Raw genomic sequence first — 19,374 nt, 5'->3', positions numbered from 1 at the left:
GGTGTGGACACACTGGGTCGGGGGCGGCGGCTGCGGCGGCGACTCTCCCACCGGCCTTTTTATGGCTGGGGCCGCAGCAGGCGGAGCCCTGTCTAAGAGGGCCGCTGTATGACTGGTCACAGCGGGTCACTGCGGGTCAGGTCCTGGGCGCCCGGCGCGCCCCCTCATTTGCAGGGGCCTGACCCTGTCACGGTCACCGCCTCGGCTAATGGACTGGGGGCAGGGGAGGCAGACAGTGAGGCCCTGCGGGGGAGGGTGGCCTGTGCGGTGACCTAGGGTGGGACAGGGAGTATGGGGGTCTGCGGCCCAACCAAGGACTGTGTAGCTCGTCTCCCAATACCTGGTGGATGGGTTACAGGGCAGACCCTTGGACCCCGCCAGGCTCCCCATCTGCCCTCTGCCCTGGCCGCAGCACATCCTGTTTCCTCTGTTCCCGAGGTCCCGGATTGCTGAGCCCAAATTTCCAGGAACCCACTCCCACCCTCCCACCAGCACCCGCTTCCCTGCACCTGGAACTTGTATAGGGAAAGGGCTTTATTTTCTCTAACTTCTAACCGAAATTTAGCCTTTGCTTCAACCATGAGGTGGGCAAAGAACCAGTGGGATTTGCAACGCATGTGGCTTTGTCACAAATCAAAATGACAGATATTCTCCTATCACATTACAGCTATTGCAAATGTCTCCAAACATTGTTTAGACTCATCACCGCTTTGAAATTATGGCAGTTACTGGACGTTATCTAATGCTGCATTTATGTATTTATATTTTTAATATATATTTAAAATTTTTTATATCTAATGCTTTAAATAAGCATTGTGACTGTATCACAAATTTGTTTTAACATTTTGATATCTGAATATAAATATACTTGGTTTCTTTTGTAATCCTATGTCTTTTGTTTTATGCATTTAAAAAGAGTGCTTTTTTTTTTTTTGCATTTTTAATATATCTTAAAATGAAAATAATTACAGATAAAGACAGACCGCCACAGTGGAAGGGATGTTGGTCAATGTCATGAACAAGGAGATGCTCAGAACCAATCCTTCTAGAAGGGATCTGCGGGGGTGGGGACCTGGGTGGCTGAGTTGGTTAAGAGAAGGACTCTTGATTTTGGCTCAGGTCATGATCTCACGGATCATGAGTTCAAGCCCTGCATCAGGTTCTACGCTGACAGTGGGAGCCTGCTTGGGAGTCTCTTTCCCTCTCTCTGCCCCTCCCCTGCTCATGCTCTCTCTCTCAAAATAAATAAATAAACTTAAAAATAAATAAGAAAGAAAGGACCTGCTGGGGCACCTGGCTGGCTCAGGCTAATGAGCATGCAATTCTTGATATCAGGGTGGTGAGTTTGAGCCCCACGTTGGGTGTAGAGACTATATATATATATATATATCTTAAAAAAAAAAAAAAAGAAGGGAATTGGGGACGCCTGAGTGGCTCAGTCGGTTGAACGTCTGACTTTTGATTTCCTCTCAGGTCATGATCTCTCGGTTTGTGAGTTTGAGCCCCATATGGGGCTCTAAGCCTGCTTGGGATTCTCTCTCTCTCTCTCTGCCCCCATCCCAATCACTCTCTATCTCTCTTTCTCAAGATAAATAAACATTAAAAAAAAAAAAGAAGAAGAAGAAGGGACTTGCCACCCAGCTGCTGGGAGTGTGGTCAGCAGACAGCCTTTGGTGGCCACCCATCCAGGGCCTGTCTCAGCTGCAGAGAGCTGCCTGGCCCAAGGTCACACCCTTCCCTGGTGGCCCATATCCAATAACTGGTCCATTTTGGCTGAATGCCGGGCAACTATGAAGGACTATTTCGGTTCCGTACCTCTCCATAAGGTCAACTGAGGCCTGCATACAAGTTCTCCCTCTACCTAATCCTGTTTCGACCCCTTCCCTCCCACGGGTGTGGGTCCCGAGGGCCCCTGGTAACGAACACCCAGCATGTTGGACGCCATCTCAGAGGGCTCCCTGGGAAGCCCAACTTGCCACTGCACAGAGGAAATGAGGCCAGTGTCAGAGCAGACTCAGTGGGCTCAGGCTCTACACGTAGGCTAGGATGGCCCCAGCCGCTCCGTCACTCTTGTGGACCCTCCTCAAAAAGGGTGCTGAGGCTGCTGGGGCTGCGCGGGTCACAGTGCCCGGCTGGCCCCGAGACACTTGTGTCAGCCGCCTGGCATGAGGAGCTGGTCAGGCCGACCTCATTACAATCAGCGGCCAATCCTGTTTCTCACCCAAATCAGCCCATCGGTATTGCCGGGCTAGAAGGCCACGGGCTTGACCCTGGAGGCAGCCCCAGAAAGGCCTCCTGCCTGTCCTTTGGGCACCCTGACCTCACCCAAGTTAACACATGCACATAAACTGCCCTTGCATAAAGGCCCCCCAGGGCTGGCATTCCTTCAGCTCAAGGCCTCCTCCTCCGAAGATGCACGGGGTCCCAGTGCAGATGCCTGAAACACTGGCGAACCAAACGGACAAAGCTCCCCGCTCTCAGGGGCTTATATTCCAGCAGAGGAGGGGAGGCATTAAACAATAACCCTATTTCAGCAGGTTAGGAGGTAGCGAGTGCAGTAGAGAAAAAGGGGGGGGGCATGTTGCAATTTTTCTCAGGGTGCTCAGTCCAGGCCTCTTTGTGAAGGTAACAGCTGACACTTGGGCATAAGGAAAGAAGGAAGCCACGTGGCTATCTGAAAGGTGGCCTGTTTTCTATGGTTACATAAATTACCACAGATTTGGCAGCTTAAAGCAGCACCCACTTATTTCCCACCCCCGCCCCCAATCCCCAGTTTCTGTGGGTCTGGGCATGGCTCAGCTGGGTTCTCTGCTCAGGGTCTCCACAGGGGTCATGTCAAGATGGCAGCCAGGCTGCATTCCATCCCAGAGCCTGGGAGATTGTTGGCAGAATTCATTTGCTTGCAGCTGTAGAACTCATGGCTTGCTTCTCCAAGGCCAGAAACAGAGGGAGAGAGATCTCTCTCTCTTTGGTGCTTCCAGTCTCTGAGCATAGGGAAACTTCTTTTAAAAGGATCACCTGATTAGGCCAGACCCACCAGGATCTACATTTTTGTTATTATCCTTTTTCGTTTAAACGTTTACTTATTTATTTAAAAAATTTAACATTTATGGGGCGCCTGGGTGGGTCAGTCTGTTAAGCGGCTGGCTTCGGCTCAGGTCATGATATCACAGTTCGTGAGTTTGAGCCCCGCATTGGGCTCTGTGCTGACAGCTCAGAGCCTGGAGTCTTCTTTAGATTCTGTGTCTCCATCTCTCTCCACCCCTCCCCCCTGCTCATGCTCTGTCTGTCTCTCTCTTTCTCAATAATAAATAAATGTTATAATGGCACAAGAACAGACACTCAGATCAGTGGAACAGAATAGAGAACCCAGAAATGGACCCACAAATGTATGGCCAACTAATCTTTGACAAAGCAGGAAAGAATATCCAATGGAATAAAGACAGTCTCTTCAGCAAGTGGTGCTGGGAAAACTGGACAACGACATGCAGAAGAATGAATCTGGACCACTTTCTTACACCCTACACAAAAATAAACTCAAAATGGATGAAAGACCTAAATATAAGACAGGAAGCCATCAAAATCCTCCAGGAGAAAGCAGGCAAAAACCTCTTTGATCTTGGCCACAGCAACTTCTTACTCAACACGTCTCTGGAGGTAAGGGAAACAAAAGCAAAAATGAACTGCTAGGACCTCATCAAAATAAAAAGCTTCTGCACAGCGAAGGAAACAGTCAGCAAAACTAAAAGGCAACTGACAGAATGGGAGAAGATATTTGCAAGTGACATATCAGATAAAGGGTTAGTATCCAAAATCTATAAAGAACTTATCAAACTCAACACCCAAAAAAGAAAGAATCCAGTGAAGAAATGGGCAAAAGACATGAATAGACACTTCTCCAAAGAAGACATCCAGATGGCCAACCGACACATGAAAAAATGCTCAACATCACTCCTCATCAGGGAAATACAAATCAAAACAACAATGAGATACCAACTCGCACCTGTCAAAATGCTAGCATTAACAACTCAGGTAACAACAGATGTTGGCGAGGATGTGGAGAAAGAGGACCTCTTTTGCACTGCTGGTGGGAATGCAAACTGGTGCAGCCACTATGGAAAACAGTATGGAGATTCCTCAAAAAATTAAAAATAGAACTACCCTATGACCCAGCAATTGCACTGCTAGGCATTTATCCAAGGGATACAGGTGTGCTGTTTCGAAGGGACACATGCACCCCCATGTTTATAGCTGCACTATCAACAACAGCCAAAGTATGAAAAGAGCCCAAATGTCCATCGATGGATGAATGGATAAAGAAGATGTGGTATATATATACAATGGAGTATTACTCGGCAATCAAAAAGAATGAAATCTTGCCATTTGCAGCTACGTGGATGGAACTAGAGGATATTATGCTAAGCAAAATTAATCAGTCATAGAAAGACAAATATATGACTTTACTCATATGAGGAATTTAAGATACAAAACAGATGAACATAAGGGAAGGGAAGCAAGAATCATATAAAAACATAAGAGGGCAAAACATAAGAGACTCTTAAATATGGAGAACAAACAGGGTTACGGGAGGGGTTGTGGGAGGGGGATGGGCTACATGGGTAAGGGGCACTAAGGAATCTACTCCTGAAATCATTGTTGCACTATATGCTAATTTGGATGTAAATTTGAAAAAATAAAAAATAAAACAAGTTAAACAACTAAAATAAATAAAAATTTAAAAAAACGTTATAAATTAAAAAAAGTATTTAAAAAATTTAACATTTATTCATTTTTGAGAGTGTGAGTGGGGGAGGACAGAGAGAGAGAGAGAGAAAGAGAGAGAGAGTGCAAGTGGGGAAGGGGCACAGAGAAAGGGAGAGAGAGAATCCCAAGAATCTGTCAGCACAGAGCCCAACATGGGGCTTGAACCCATGAACTGCGAGATCATAACCTGAGCTGAAGTCAGATGTTTAACCGATCAAGCCACCCAGGCACCCGTCTTTTCCTTTTTTTTTTTTTTTTCTGTTATTGTTCTTTTTCTTTTTTTCTTAAAATATTTGTACTTGAAAGGTGCCTGGGTGGCTCAGTTAAGTGGCCGACTTCGGCTCAGGTCATTATCTCACAGTTTGTGGGTTTGAACCCCGCATTGGGCTCTGTGCTGACTGCTCAGAATCTGGGCCCTGTGTCTTCCTCTCTTTCTGTCCCTCCCCCGCTCGTGTTCTGTCTCCCTCTGCCTCTCAAAAATGAATAAACGTCAAAAAAAATTTTTTTTAGGGCGCCTGGGTGGCTCAGTGGGTTAAGCATCCAACTTCAGCTCAGGTCATGACCTCGCGGTTCGTGAGTTCAGGCCCCACATCGGGCTCTGTGCCGACAGCTCAGAGCGTGGAGCCTGCTTCGGATTCTGTGTCTCCCTGTCTCTCTGCCCCTCCCCCGCTTGTGCTCTGTCTCTCTCTGTCTCTCAAAAAGGAATAACGGTTAAAAAAATTTTTTTTTACTTTAAAAAATATTTTCGAGTATAGTTGATACACAACGTTACATTAATTTCAGGTGTATAACATAGTGAAATCTCTATCATTCTTTTAACTCAAAGTCAAACTGGTTAACTTGGATAATTGGGACCTTGAATATATCTGCAAAATCCCTTCACCTTTACCATATAATGTAAAGGGAGTGATACCTCATCATTTTTACCATGATTTTTATTGGTTAGAAGAAAGTTACATCTCCTACTCATATGCAACAGGAGAGTACACAAATGTGTGGATATCAGGAGTGATTACAGACAGGGGCATCTTGGAATTCTGCCTGTCATGGAAGGGGAGTGTTCTAGGCAGCAGAAATAGTAAGTGCAAAGGTCCTGAGGTGCAAATGTGTCTGGCACGTTCAAGGAATAGCAAGGAGGCCAGAGGGGCCAGAGCAGAGTGAGTGACCAAAGACCTGGGGTCAGAATGTTAATGTGGGGCTAGGTCAGATTGGGCCAAATGCAATGGGGAACCAGGGAAGGCTCAGCAGAGAGAAGCGATGTGACTGGATTTACAAGTTATTAGGACAACTTTGGAGATTATGCTGTGAAAAAACTATAGGACAAAGGTGGAATCAGGGAAGCTGGTGGGGGAGCTACTGCAGAATCCCCACAGGGGATGACAGCGGGCTGGACCAAGATGGTGGGTGTGTGGAGGGAGAAGTGATCTGATTCCAGGCATGTTTAGAAGGAAGTGTCAGTTGGGGGTTGTTGATGGGTTGGATACGGGCGAGAGAGAAAAAGAGGAATCCAAGATGACTCCAAGGTTTTAGAGCTGAGCAGTGGGCAGGACAGAGCTGCCATCAACTGGGATGAGGACCCTGAGTGTGGCACAGCTTTGGGTTGGGAAGGGCAGGAGCTCAGTGTGGGCATATGATGTTCGAGATGCCCATCCCACAGCTGAAGGAGACTTTGAGCAGGCGTTTGGATACGAGGGTCGGGAGTTCAGGAGAGGGCTAGGCTGAAGACACGTTCATCTGGACATCATCAGTATCAATATTTAAAGGCATAGACCTGAGCGAGCTCACCCAGGAGGAGTAGAGATGGAGAAAGGGTTGAATTGTGCTCTTAAACAGACCATGGATGGAGCGCAGGTAAGAACAAGAACGTAGCGTGAAGACAGGCTTTCAAGGAGGAGGCAATGATCAGCTGTGCCAAATGCGGCTGTTATGAGAGTGGAATTTCACTATTTAAACAATTTCAATAAGGTATAACTTGTGTAGCATAAAACCCACCCATTGTAATCACACAGTCTGACGATTTTAGTAAACGGTTGTGCAGCCTTTACCCCAATCCAGTTTTAGAACACTTTCATTCCCTGAAAATGTCCCTCATGCCTGTTTGCCATTGCTCCCTGCTCTCATTGCCAGCCCCAGGAAACCACTGATGTCGTTTCACCCTTTGTAGAAAGTTCCTATTAACGGAGGTATATGGTGTGTAATTTTTCGTGTCTGGCTTCTTTCATTTGCCATAGTGTTTTTGAGGCTCATCCAAGTGATTGCATGTGTCAGCAGTTGGTTCTTCTCTATTGCTGAGTAGTTCACGGATGTACCTCGTTTTCCTTATCCATTCACCAGCTGATAAACATTTAACTGTTTCCTGTTTTGACCATTATAATAATCTTGCATTTCTATACAAGTCTTTGCATGGACACGTTTTCATTTCTCTTGGGTAGTTATCTAGGAGTAAAATTGCGGGGTCATAAAATATATGTCCCGTTAACTTTTTAAGAGGTGAACAGTGTCGGGATGCAAGGGTGTTTCAATGTTTGCAAATCAATCAATGTGATATATCGCATCAACAAGAGAAAGGATAAAAACCATATGATCATTTCAATAGATGTCAAAAAAGCATTTGACAAAGTGCAACATCAATTCATGATTAAAAAAAAAACACTCCACAAATAGGTTTAGAGGGAACATATCTCAACATAATAAAGGCCACATATGAAAACCCCACAGATATCATTATATTCAATGGTGAAAAACTGAGAGCTTTCCCCCAAAGATCAGGAAAAAGACAAGGATGTACACTCTCACCACTTTTATTCAACATAGTACTGGAAGTCCTAGCCACAGCAATCAGACAAGAAAATAAATAAGGCATCCAAATTGGTAAAGAAGTAAAACACTCACTCTTTGCAGATGACATGATACTATATACAGAAAACCCTAAAAACTTCACCCAGAACTACTGATTAGTGAATTCAGTAAGATTGCAGGATACAAAATCAATGTACAGAAATCCGCTGCATTTATAAACACTAATAACAAAGAAACAGAAAGAGACATTAAGAAAATAGTCCCATTTACAATTGCACCCAAAATAGGGGCACCTGGGTGGCTCAGTCAGTTGAGTGTCCAACTCTTGATTACAACTCAGGTCATGATCCCAGGGCTGTGGGATCAAGTCCTGTGTTGGGCTCTGCATTGAGTGTAGAGCCTGCTTAGGCTTCCCACCCCCTCTCTCTGTCTCTCTGTCTCTCTCTCTCCCCCTCTCCCCTGCTTGCGTGTTTGCCCTCTCGCTAAATTAAAAAAAAAAAAAGATATTAAAACAATTAAACAAGCAAGAACAATTGTACCAAAAATAGTAAAATATCTAGGACTAAACTAAACCAAGAAGGTGAAAGACTTGTGCTATGAAAACTATAAAACACTGATGAAAGAAAGTGAAGACGGCATGAACAAATGAAAGGATATTCCATGCTCGTGGCTTGGGAGAACAAATATGACGAGGATGTGGAGAAAAAGGAACCCTCTTGCACTGTTGGTGGGAATGCACACTGGTGCAGCCATTGTGGAAAACAGTATGGAGTTTCCTCAAAAAATTGAAAGTAGAGGGGCACCTTGGTGGCTCAGTCGGTTAAGTGTCTGACTTCGGCTCAGGTCATGATCTCTTGGTTCATCAGTTTGAGTCCCGCATCGGGCTCTCTACTGTCAGTGCAGAGCCTGCTTTGTATCCTCTGTCCCCCTCTCTCTTTGCCCCTCCTCCATGCACTCTCTCTCAAAAATAAATAAACATTAAAAAAAATTGACAGTAGCATTACCATATGGTCCAGTAAATTCCACTACTGGATATTTACCCAAAGAATATGAAAACACTAATTCAAGAAATATATGTACCCTTATGTTTTATTGCAGCATTATTTACAACACTAAATTACAGAAGGAGTGTCCAAGTGTCAACCCACAGATGAATGGATAAAGAAGAGGTGATATATATATATATACATATACACACACATATACACATATACACATATACATGTATACATATATGTATATGTGTATACACACATATATGTATATACACATATACACATATGTGTATATGTATATACACATATGCATATATACATATATGTATGTGTGTGTATACACATATACATATATACATATATGTATATACACACACATATACATGTGTGTGTATATACACATACATACACACATACAATAGAATATTACTCAGCCATACAAAGCCATACAAAGGAATGAAATCTTGCCATTTGCAGCAACACGGATGGATCTAGAGAACATAATGCTAGCTGAAATAAGTCAGAGAAAGACAAATACCATACGATTTCACTCGTAGGTGGGATTTAAGAAACAGACGAACACTAGCAACAAGAGACTAACCAAAAAACAGACTCAACCATAGGGGGAGGTGGGTGGGGGGATGGGTGAAATAGGGGAAGAGGATAAGAGCCCACTCATCATGACCCCACTGAGGAATGGAGACAACTGTTGAATCACTATATTGTACCCCTGAAGCTAATATAACGCCGTATCTTAACTATACTGGAACAAAAATAAAGATAAAATAAAATAGAAACAATAGAGTGCTGTAGAGCAGTAATCTTAAAAAAGAAAGAAAGAAAGAAAGAAAGAAAGAAGAAAGAAAGAAAGAAAGAAAGAAGAAAGAAAGAAAGAAAGAAAGAAAGAAAGAAGAAAGAAAGGTGAGCGGTGTCCCCTCCGCCTGATGGTCCTGGTGTGGAGCCAGTTGAAGCCCCAGGGGAGGACTCCCAGCGGTGGCTGGAGGGACAGTAGGGCTGACAGGGCTGAGATGGCGTGTGCATGCGTCCCGCAGAGTGGTCTACGATGCTGAAGCCACCTTCTCTATTCTTATGGCAGAGGGGCTGAGCAGTTCCCACGGAAATCGCACAGCCCCAAGGACAGCAGCCCCGGGGATGGTTTCAACGAGGCTCTCAGGACTGTTCGGGAATGAGGTTTCTTTGTTGAGGCTAACGGTTCTCTCCCCACATCTTGGTTGCAGATCTCGAAAATAGCGCCCCCCCTCCCCCGCTGTGGTCTCTGAGCCCTAAGTCTGCCCTCAGGAGGCTGTTTCTGGTGTTTTCCGAGGCCCACCTCTCGGAAGGGTGCGCGGACAGACCAGAGAATCCATTGCCCTCTTTCTTTTCCCATAAAGGGAGTTCCTCCATCAGAGGCAATTTGGTGGGACATCCATCGTGCTGTATGAGGCGTCCGGTGGGTCCCTGCCGCTGTCGGGTTGGGTTCTCAGCAGTGACGGTAGCCAGGTCGGCGTTGGTGAGGGCAAGTCCGTGAGCTCGAGCACTCACTCGGCCGCAATCCCCACCACCGTGACCACGTCGTTCTTGAGTCCAAGCAACAAGACGTGCGGTGGGAGGGGCTGAAGGGTGCCTGACATGTGCGGGCACGGACTTACCTTACTCCCAGATTACTGACAGCCCACCTCTGCTGTAGGTCCTTTTGGTGAGCTTCCTAAAGAGACACAAATATTCCCCAACTTCAGGTCCGTTCTGAAGGTCCATCCACATACTCTCCCACAGGCCTCCGTGTTACCCCCCCACCCCTCACATTGCTGCTAAGCGCCAAGCCCCTTATCATGCAGCCAAGTCATCAGCTACTTGCCTGTCCCCAAGGGTGTCTCTAGTCCCAGGTAAAGCGGTTGTGATACTGCGTCTCCAGGGCTGCTAGCTGGGGAAAGCCATCTCCTCACTGTCCTTCAGGGCCACTCGTGAGCGAGACAGCAACACCACAGCCATCTGCCATCTGGATATGAGCTGTTTAAAAACAGGACTCCGTTTTCCTCCTCTTTGGTCAGTTGGCCACATAAGACTCCCCATGAGATCACAAATAGGACTTGAGGAAGGCACATGCGTTCAGGGACAGTGCATCTGCCCCTGCCCCTGCTGCCATCTGACCCACAGAGGGCCGCATATACATGAGGGAGCCCAACCGAGGGCAGACGAATCATCCAGACATAGACTCGTGAGCAGTAACAAGTATTTATTGTTTCAGACCATGAACGTTTGGGGTGGTTTGTGATACAGAATAGGCTAACCAAAACCCACCTGGAGTGTCAGCATCAGGCAAATTCTGACAGGGCTGGGGGACTAGGGAAGATCTGTTTTTCCAAGGGAGCTAGGGACTTGTCAAAAAGGGTTATAGCTTTGTTCTGAAACCTGAGGGACTTCTGACGTGAGATCTCACTGGGGCTTGCCACAGGCTTCCCCAGCATTCTGGTCCACGGGGGACATCTTAAGCACGAGGGGACTCTCTGGGTCACAGGTCTAAAAGGCAGAACTGCCTGCCATGCAGCTGGATGGCCCGTGGTGTCCTCTTGCCTTAGAAGACTCTCCGAGCCAGCAGTCGTTCTGGTTTGGGCACATGGGTCAGAACAGCACATTCAAGGGTGGCCAATGTGGACCCCAAAATCGAGAGGGTCACCATGCACTGTGTTGCCTTTTCAGGGGTAAAAGGCGCAAGGTATAGCAATTTTCCCGTCATCTTTTGGGGGTAGAAAGACCATCTGTTTTGCTGTTAACTATGAAAGCAACATACATATTTAGGGGCGTCCGGGTGGCTCAGTCGGTTGAGCGACCGACTTCGGCTCAGGTCATGATCTCCTGGTTCGTGACTTCCAGCCCCGCATTGGGCTTGCTGCAGTCAGTCTGCTCTGGATCCTCTGTCCCCCTCTCATATGCCCCCCTTCCTGCTCATATGCTCTCGCTCTCTCTCTCTCTCATAATAAACAAACTTTAAAAAAATAACAAAACAAAAGCAACACACGTTTATACAAAGAGGATATTCATATGATGCCCTCTTTACCTTCGTGGCCAACAAATTTATGCAGTCACTTCTCACTACGTCATCGTGCCCTTGTGATGGAAAGTATTTTTCCTTCACTTTTATTTACCAGAGTGAAATTTATATAAAGTGTATAAATCTGAAGTGTACAGTTCAATGGATTTTTACCTATTGACACACTGTGAAAATAGCACAACGACCAGCACCCGCAGAGACCCCCGTGCACTCTCTTATTCAGCAGCCTGAGAGCCTCTCGTCTAATGAGTATCATAATTGGTTAATTTTGCCTGGTTCCCAATCCATCTGGGTGTAATCATAGAGTATGTCCTGTTTTATGTCTGGCTTTCTCTGCTCTACATAGTCTCCCGGAGATTCACCCACTGCTGTTACATACAGTCGTGGCTCAACTCTGTTATTGCTGGGTAGGGTTCAGTTGTAGGAACATACTAGAAGCTGTTTACCCATTGTTGGTGGACTTTTGGGTTATCTTCAGTTTTTAGCTATTATGAATAGAGCTTCTATGAACAACCCTCTGTGTGTCTTTTGGCAGACGTATCATTTCTCTTGGGTATATACCTGTGAGCGGAATTGCCAGATTCAGGAGTTTTCGTATGTTTAGTTTTCCCTATCAGCACAGTGTGAGACATCTCTCTTACTTTTGACGACATGTCCCAACTTGCCCCAGACGTATGAGTCCCAGAAATGTCATTGACGTGGCAAGCCATTGGGTTTCCATGGGGTTATCTCTCACCGCCCGCCCCCCCCCCCCCCCAACACACATATATTTTATAAAGGTACGAGGCTACATCCTGTTTCCTAGGTCCTACTTACGTCCTGACTGCCACAAGCTTTGGTTCTGATCAGAGGGCCACAGTGGAACTCTGGGTCCCTGGGGATTAGTGTACCCAGAAATTCCAGGAAGGTCTGGGTATTTTTCCTCCCCTACTCCAGTTACACAGGTAACTGGACTCTTTGGCAAACACTAGGAGGAAGATTTATAGTACAAACCTGTAATGTTATTGTAGGGTTTTTCCTTTACCCAAGTGGCCCTGGTCTATGAATGAAGACAGGTCTGGTGACCGGGCAAGGGACTACGATGCTATATTGCAGGGGTGCAGGTTGGGCCCCAATTCACCACAGACAGGGTATTTTGGCCATTTAGAGTGGGACCTTAGTGGGCTTCCTGATTATTTAAGACCTGGGAGACCCATGATAATTAGTACCTCCCAAAGATCCCCGTGAATCAAATCACTCTTATTAGCACAGCATACACACTCGACAAAGGGCTCACAGTCACAATCTGAAACTCCTACAAAATCAACTGAAAAAGACAAAAAACGAGCCAAGAGAAAGCCACAAAAGAAGCTATACAATTATCCAGGGGCCCCTGGCTGGTTCAGTTGGAAAAGTGTGTGGCTTTTGATCTCAGGGTCATGGGTTTGACCCCACGTTGAGCATAGAGATTACTTAAATAACCTTAAAATTTTTAAGAGAAGCGAAACAGTTGTCCAGTAAAAATGAAAAGGTACTTATCCCCCTGGTTATTGGGGGGAAATTAAAATTAAAATCATCAGGAGATACATGCTCACAAGAATAGCTAGAATTTGGGGCACCCGGATGGCTCAGTTGGTTTAGTATCAGACTCTTGGTTTTGGCTCAGGTCGTGATCTCACAATTTGTGAGTTCGAGCCCCACATTAGGCTCTGCGCTGGCCGGGGCACAGCCTGCTTGGGATTCTCTCTCTGTGTGCCCCTCCCCTGCTCTCTGTCTCTCTCTCTCTCAAAAAACAAAAAAATAAACTTTAAAAAAAAAAAAAGAATAGCTAAAATTTAAAAGGCTAGCATTACCACGTGAATACAGAACAGCAGGAACCTTCATACACTGCTTGGTAGGGAACTACTTGGGAAATCTCCCTGCAGTGAGATTTCTAAAGCTGAACCTGTACTTACCACATGGCCCAGCAGTTCCACTCCAGAAACATACCTCTGAGCATCAAAAGACACATCCAAGGGTGCTTATCTTGGCGGCACTATTTGTAACAGCCCCAAACTGGAAACAGCCCCTGTGTCCATCAACACCAAAGTGGACTAAATGAACTTACACAATAGCAATAAAGCAACAAAAAGAAACAAACTACTACTATGTGTGAAGACATCTCCCAGTCATTGTGTTACATGGAAGGATGTATATGGATAGAAAGGTGTGATTTCATTTACATGAGGTTCAAACGGAGGCCCACTGGATTCCTTGTGCTGGGGAGGGGAAGGAGGGGAGAGGGGCTCCCATCAGAGAGATGCTTCTTGATCTGGTGTTGATTTTGCACTAGGCTTATTTTGTGAAAATTAGCAAAATATTTAAGATTTGTGCACTTTTAGGTATGTATATTTCAGTTAAAAAGTTTAAAGTAAGAAGAAGTTTCTTGTTCTGTAGAAGATGAAACACGCATACTTCGCCCTGACTCTCTCACTGAACGCTAGCATGCTATAATTTTGGACAAAATGCGTGGAGTGGCTGCCTGAGGACTCTGAAATGTGAGCGGTAGCAGGCAGGTGGGGAGGGAGACTGGAATACGAAGTTCCAGGGCACCGGTGGGTGAGCCGACCATGCTTTCCCCTCTAGTACTGTCCGGCCACAACTCAACGTGCGCACCAGTGTGGACAGAAATGATTCCGAAAGTCCTGTCTGGTCTGGGGAGTCAGGATATCGTCTCCTAAAGTCAGAGAGAGTGGGGAAGCTCCCTTTTTTCAGTCCTCACCGCCTGATGCTATGGCAGCAGAAACGATAGCAAAGGTGGAAGCAAAGCAAAAGCAGCGGCGCCCAGACGGTCACTTAACCGTCTGCAGGAGGGGGATGCTTGTAACCCAGCATCACGAGAGTACTGGATTGGGTATCGCTGGCCTGGGAAAAGAACAAAATTCAAAAGTCGACGTACGGTTTCTACTGAATGTATATTGCTTTTGTACCATTGTAAAGTCGAGCCATCCTAAGACAAGTACTACAGTGGTCAAATTTTACATTTTTGAGGGTGCTGTCACTGTCTTGATAAGACTGCCCTCTGCTGGAGGTAAGGGGAGCTGCAGGGCAGATCTTGGCCTCTTCCAGAAATTCATTCCCAGTTTGACTGTATTTGGTATGTAATTCTTCTTGGCCCATGGTATGATTTGAGGTCGTTCTCTAGTTTAATTAAAAAATAATAACACAACCCCCCCCAATAATCACATTAAAAATGAGCAGAGGATGTGAATAGACATTTTTCTGAAGATATACAGACGGCCAACAGACACATGAAAAGATGCTTAACAATACTCATCGTCAGGGAAATGCAAATCAAACCATAGTGAGATATCACCTTACATCTGTCAGAATGGCTAGAATCAAAAAGACAAGAAATTACAAGTGTTGGCAAGGATGTGGGGGAAAAAAGTAACACTCATGCACTGTTGGCGGGTATATAAATCAGTGCAGCCACTGTGGAAAACAGCACGGAGGTTCCTCAAAAAATTAAAAATAGAACTGCGTATGAGCCAGCAATTCTACTACTGGTATTTACCCCTAGAAAACAAAACCACTAATTCAAAAAGATGCATGCACCCCTATGTTTATTGCAGCATTATTTACAATAGCCAAGACACGGAAGCAGTCCAAGGATCCATTGATAGATGAATGACTAAAGATGTAAGACACACACACACACACACACACTGGGATATTACTCAGCCATATAAAAGAACGAAATCGTGTCATTTGGGACAATGTGAATGGACCTAGAGGGTATGATGCTAAGTGAAGTAAGTCAGAGACAGAAAGACAAATACCATATGATTTCACTTACAAGTGGAATCTAAAAAAAAAAAAAAAAAGACAAAACAAGCACCTGGGTGGCTCAGTCAGTTAAGTATCTGACTCTTGATTTGGCTCAGGTCATGATCTCACAGTTCATGGAATTGAGCCCCACGTTGGGCTCTGCAATGACAGTGGGGCGCCTCCTGGGGATTCTCTCTCTGCCCCTCCTCCACTCTCTCTCTAAATAAACTAAAAAAAAAAAAAAAAAAAATTAAAAGAACAAAACAAAACACTCTTAAATACAGAGAACAAATTGGTAGATGCCAGAGGGGAGGTGGGTAGGGGGACGGGGAAAACAGATGAAGGGGAGTGGGAGGTACAAGCTTCCAGTTATCGAATGGACACATCACGAGGATGAAGGGTACAGCATAGGGAATACAGTCAATGAGACTGCAGTAGCCTTGTATGGGGACAGATGGTAGGTACAGTTGTGGTGAGCACAGCATGATGTACAGAGTTGTTGAATCACTGTATCGTCCACCTGAAACTAACGTGACTTTGCGTGTCAACTATACTCAAATTAAAGAAAAAATAGCATTCAACGTGTACTGAGCACTTACTGTGTTCCAGGCACTGAACTTAGCTTCACGTGAATGTCTCATTCAATTGCCACAACAATCTGATGGGTAGATACCGGTATTGTTCCTGTTTTACTTTTGAGGAAACAGACCCACAGAGACTAAGAGATGTTCCCAACGATACTTGAAGGATCTGGGATTCAAGCCCAGGCAGATTGCACCAGGCCTGTAACCACTTGCAGCCTTGATTTATTCATATGGATTTCTAGATTGAAGCAGTGAGGGGGGCAATCAGGCAAACCATCTCCTATTTCTTGGAGAATTTTTTTTTTTTTTTTTACCAGATCTGATTTTATTTTCATTATAAACTCACAGGAGGGTCCAGGAAGCTTAAGAGGTGTGACTCAAACCAGCTCAAGTCACCCCCAGATCAGTTGCACCTTAACAGCAGTTAGTATACATGCAAAGATCATCCAAAAATCAAACACAGACTTAAATTTCACCAGGTCAGGAACTGAAATACTGGAAATTTGTTACTAAAAATTTTCTCTTAGGCTTTGAATGTTACAGGGAGCAACAAAATATTCAGAGGGAAAAAAACATGTGTCTCACACAAGGAAGTGACAGTCCCGACGAATGATGGTAAAAGGGGTATAGACAGCTGCTTTCAAAAATACACATTTTAGGGGCGCCTGGGTGGTGCAGTCGGTTAAGCGTCCGACTTCAGCCAGGTCACGATCTCGCAGCCCGTGAGTTCGAGCCCCGCGTCAGGCTCTGGGCTGATGGCTCAGAGCCTGGAGCCTGTTTCCCATTCTGTGTCTCCCTCTCTCTCTGCCCCTCCCCCGTCCATGCTCTGTCTCTCTCTGTCCCAAAAATAAATAAACGTTGAAAAAAAAAAAAAAATTTAAAAAAAATACACATTTTAATGATGATTTTTGCCAAACGTTAATTTGGAGATATTTTACACAAAACCCCTCTTGACAAATACAGTTTATATATTATTAGAAGTTGGAATTGAGCTACATTTGTTTTGGACAAAAATTACAAGTGTCAGAATGTTTTCAGATTGGAAACCAAGTGGGTGGGGCACCTGAGTGGCTCAGTCGGGTTAGGGTCCAACTTGGGCTCAGGTCATGATCTTGCGGTTTGTGGGTTCGGATCCGGCATCCAGCTCTGTGCTGGCAAAGCCTGCTTGGGACTCTCTTTCTCCCTCTTCTCTTCCCTTCCCTGACTTGTGGTTTCTCTCTCTCTCTCTTAAAATTAATAAACTTAAAACAAAACAAAACCAAAGAACAAGGGAGTGACGTATGGGGTACCTGAATAGCTTAGTTGGTTGAGCATCCGACTCTTAACTTCAGCTCAGGTCATGATTCCAGGGTCGTGGGATTGAGCTCCTTGTTGGGCTCCGTGCTGAGCAAGGAGACTGCTTAAGATTCTCTCTCTTTCCCTTTGCCCCCTGCTTGAGCTCACTCTCTCAAATTAAAAGGAAAAAAAACAAGACAAAACAAACAACCAAGCAAGTGATATAATTATTAACTTTACAGAATTTCAGAAAGTATAAATCCCTAATTGTCAAAATATATTACTGTCTCCAAGTTCATTTCACTTTTTAAAAATTTTATTTTTTTAAGTGATTATTTTTAAAAATAGTTATTTTACTTTTGAGAAGGACAAAGTGTGAGTGGGGGAGGGGCAGAGAGAGGGGAACAGAGGATCCCAAGCCAGGTACACGTCGACAGTGGTGGGCCAGATGAGGGGCTTGAACTCGTGAAACATGAAATCACGACCTGCAACATGAGGTCACTCAACCAGCTGAGCCACCCAAGGTGCCCCTTAAAGTCATTTTAAAAAATGTTTATTTATTTATTTTAAGAGAAAGAGACAGAAGGGGGGGAGGGGCAGACAGGAAGGGAGAGAGAGACAACCAAGCAGGCTCCACACCCAGCACAGAGCCCCACACGGGGCTTGATCTCATGACCAAGAAGAGATCATGACCCGAACCAAAATCAAGAGCTGGATGCTCAACTGACCGAGCCACGCAGGTGACCCCATTTCACCTTATTTTTAAAAAGTCCCTGCAGGGGCGCTTGGGTGGCTCAGTTGGTTGAGTGGCCCACTTCAGCTAAGGTCATGATCTCATGGTTTGTGGGTTCGAGCCCCGTGTCAGGCTCTCTGCTGTCAGCATACAGCTTGTTTGGATCCTCTGTCCCCCCGGTCTCTCTGCTTCTCTCTCACTCATGCGCTCTCTCAAAGTAAATCTAAAAATCTTTTTAAAGATTGAAAGAAAAAGTCCCTGTAGTACAATTCTGCAGAGCTCGCTCTACATACTGTAAGTTGTGACAAACAGTGCCGCAAAGTTCTTCATCCACGATCCTCAGTTCCACAGGCGGCTGGAGGTCTGCACACCATATGCCCACACTTCCTTGCCAGCTGGCCTCCGTTAGGACAATAACCTAAAAGTCTCTGGCAAGGTTTGTTCTTGTGGCCAGAGGAAGGGTGAATCCACATTTCCCCTCAGCATCTGGGTCACCTCTTGCAGCCACAAGTGGCTCCTGCTTCCCTGCACGAGACTGGACTTCAACAGCAACAGCAGCAGGTCTGCCAGCACCAGCCCCTGTGGGCTTGGGGTCTGGCAGGATGGGCAAGGGTGCGGTAGCCATGACTGACATCCACATGTCAAATTTCGTTTGTGTCTCAAACGCACAAGACCTTGACCACCCACCCGTAGGACATCACAGTGGCTATGGAATCCGTAGGCACAAAATCCCACTCCTGGACCATCTCTTTCCCCCAGGGGCCAGCAATGAAAAGAAAAAATAAGAGTGTGAAAGAGAACACAACTTCCCAGAGACTTTCAATCCCTTACCTGTGTTTTTACCCTCAGCAATGGGAAAGGCCAAAGCATTTGTGGGTGATTATTGGCTCTGTGACCCACAGCGCCACTGTGGAGTACTGGTGACGGTGGGGCCTATGCAGCTCTGACCTTGTCCCTTTACTGAGGCCTTGGAAGCAGAACTATGAATTGGACCCCATGTTCTGTTTCTTGACATGGATGTTCACTTTTATGGATTATACACTTACTTGCAGTGAGGAAATATTCATCAAAGCGACCAAGAGAAACGCTGGTCTCGGGATTTGGGGTTGTAAATATCGCTTTTGACTTCCTTCCTGGGAAGGCAAGGGAGTTGCAAGTTTGACTCTTCCTGCTGGAATCCAGAATTGCCTTATTTCAGCAGTCTGCAGGGCTTATTTCCCAGGGAGCCCTCTCACCTCTGCACTTGTCAGGAAAACCACCACAGGGTTAAGTTCCGGAGGGAACCTCCCAAAGATTTCAGGGAATATTGGATACCTGTAACTATATTCCACACAGAAAATTTGGAGTATACTGGAAAAACCTGGGGAATGACCTTAAGCTTGCTCA

Source organism: Prionailurus viverrinus, chromosome A3 (genome assembly GCF_022837055.1).
Source record: "Prionailurus viverrinus isolate Anna chromosome A3, UM_Priviv_1.0, whole genome shotgun sequence".
Classification (NCBI taxonomy): domain Eukaryota; kingdom Metazoa; phylum Chordata; class Mammalia; order Carnivora; family Felidae; genus Prionailurus; species Prionailurus viverrinus.
Note: the sequence above shows the minus strand (reverse complement) of the source record.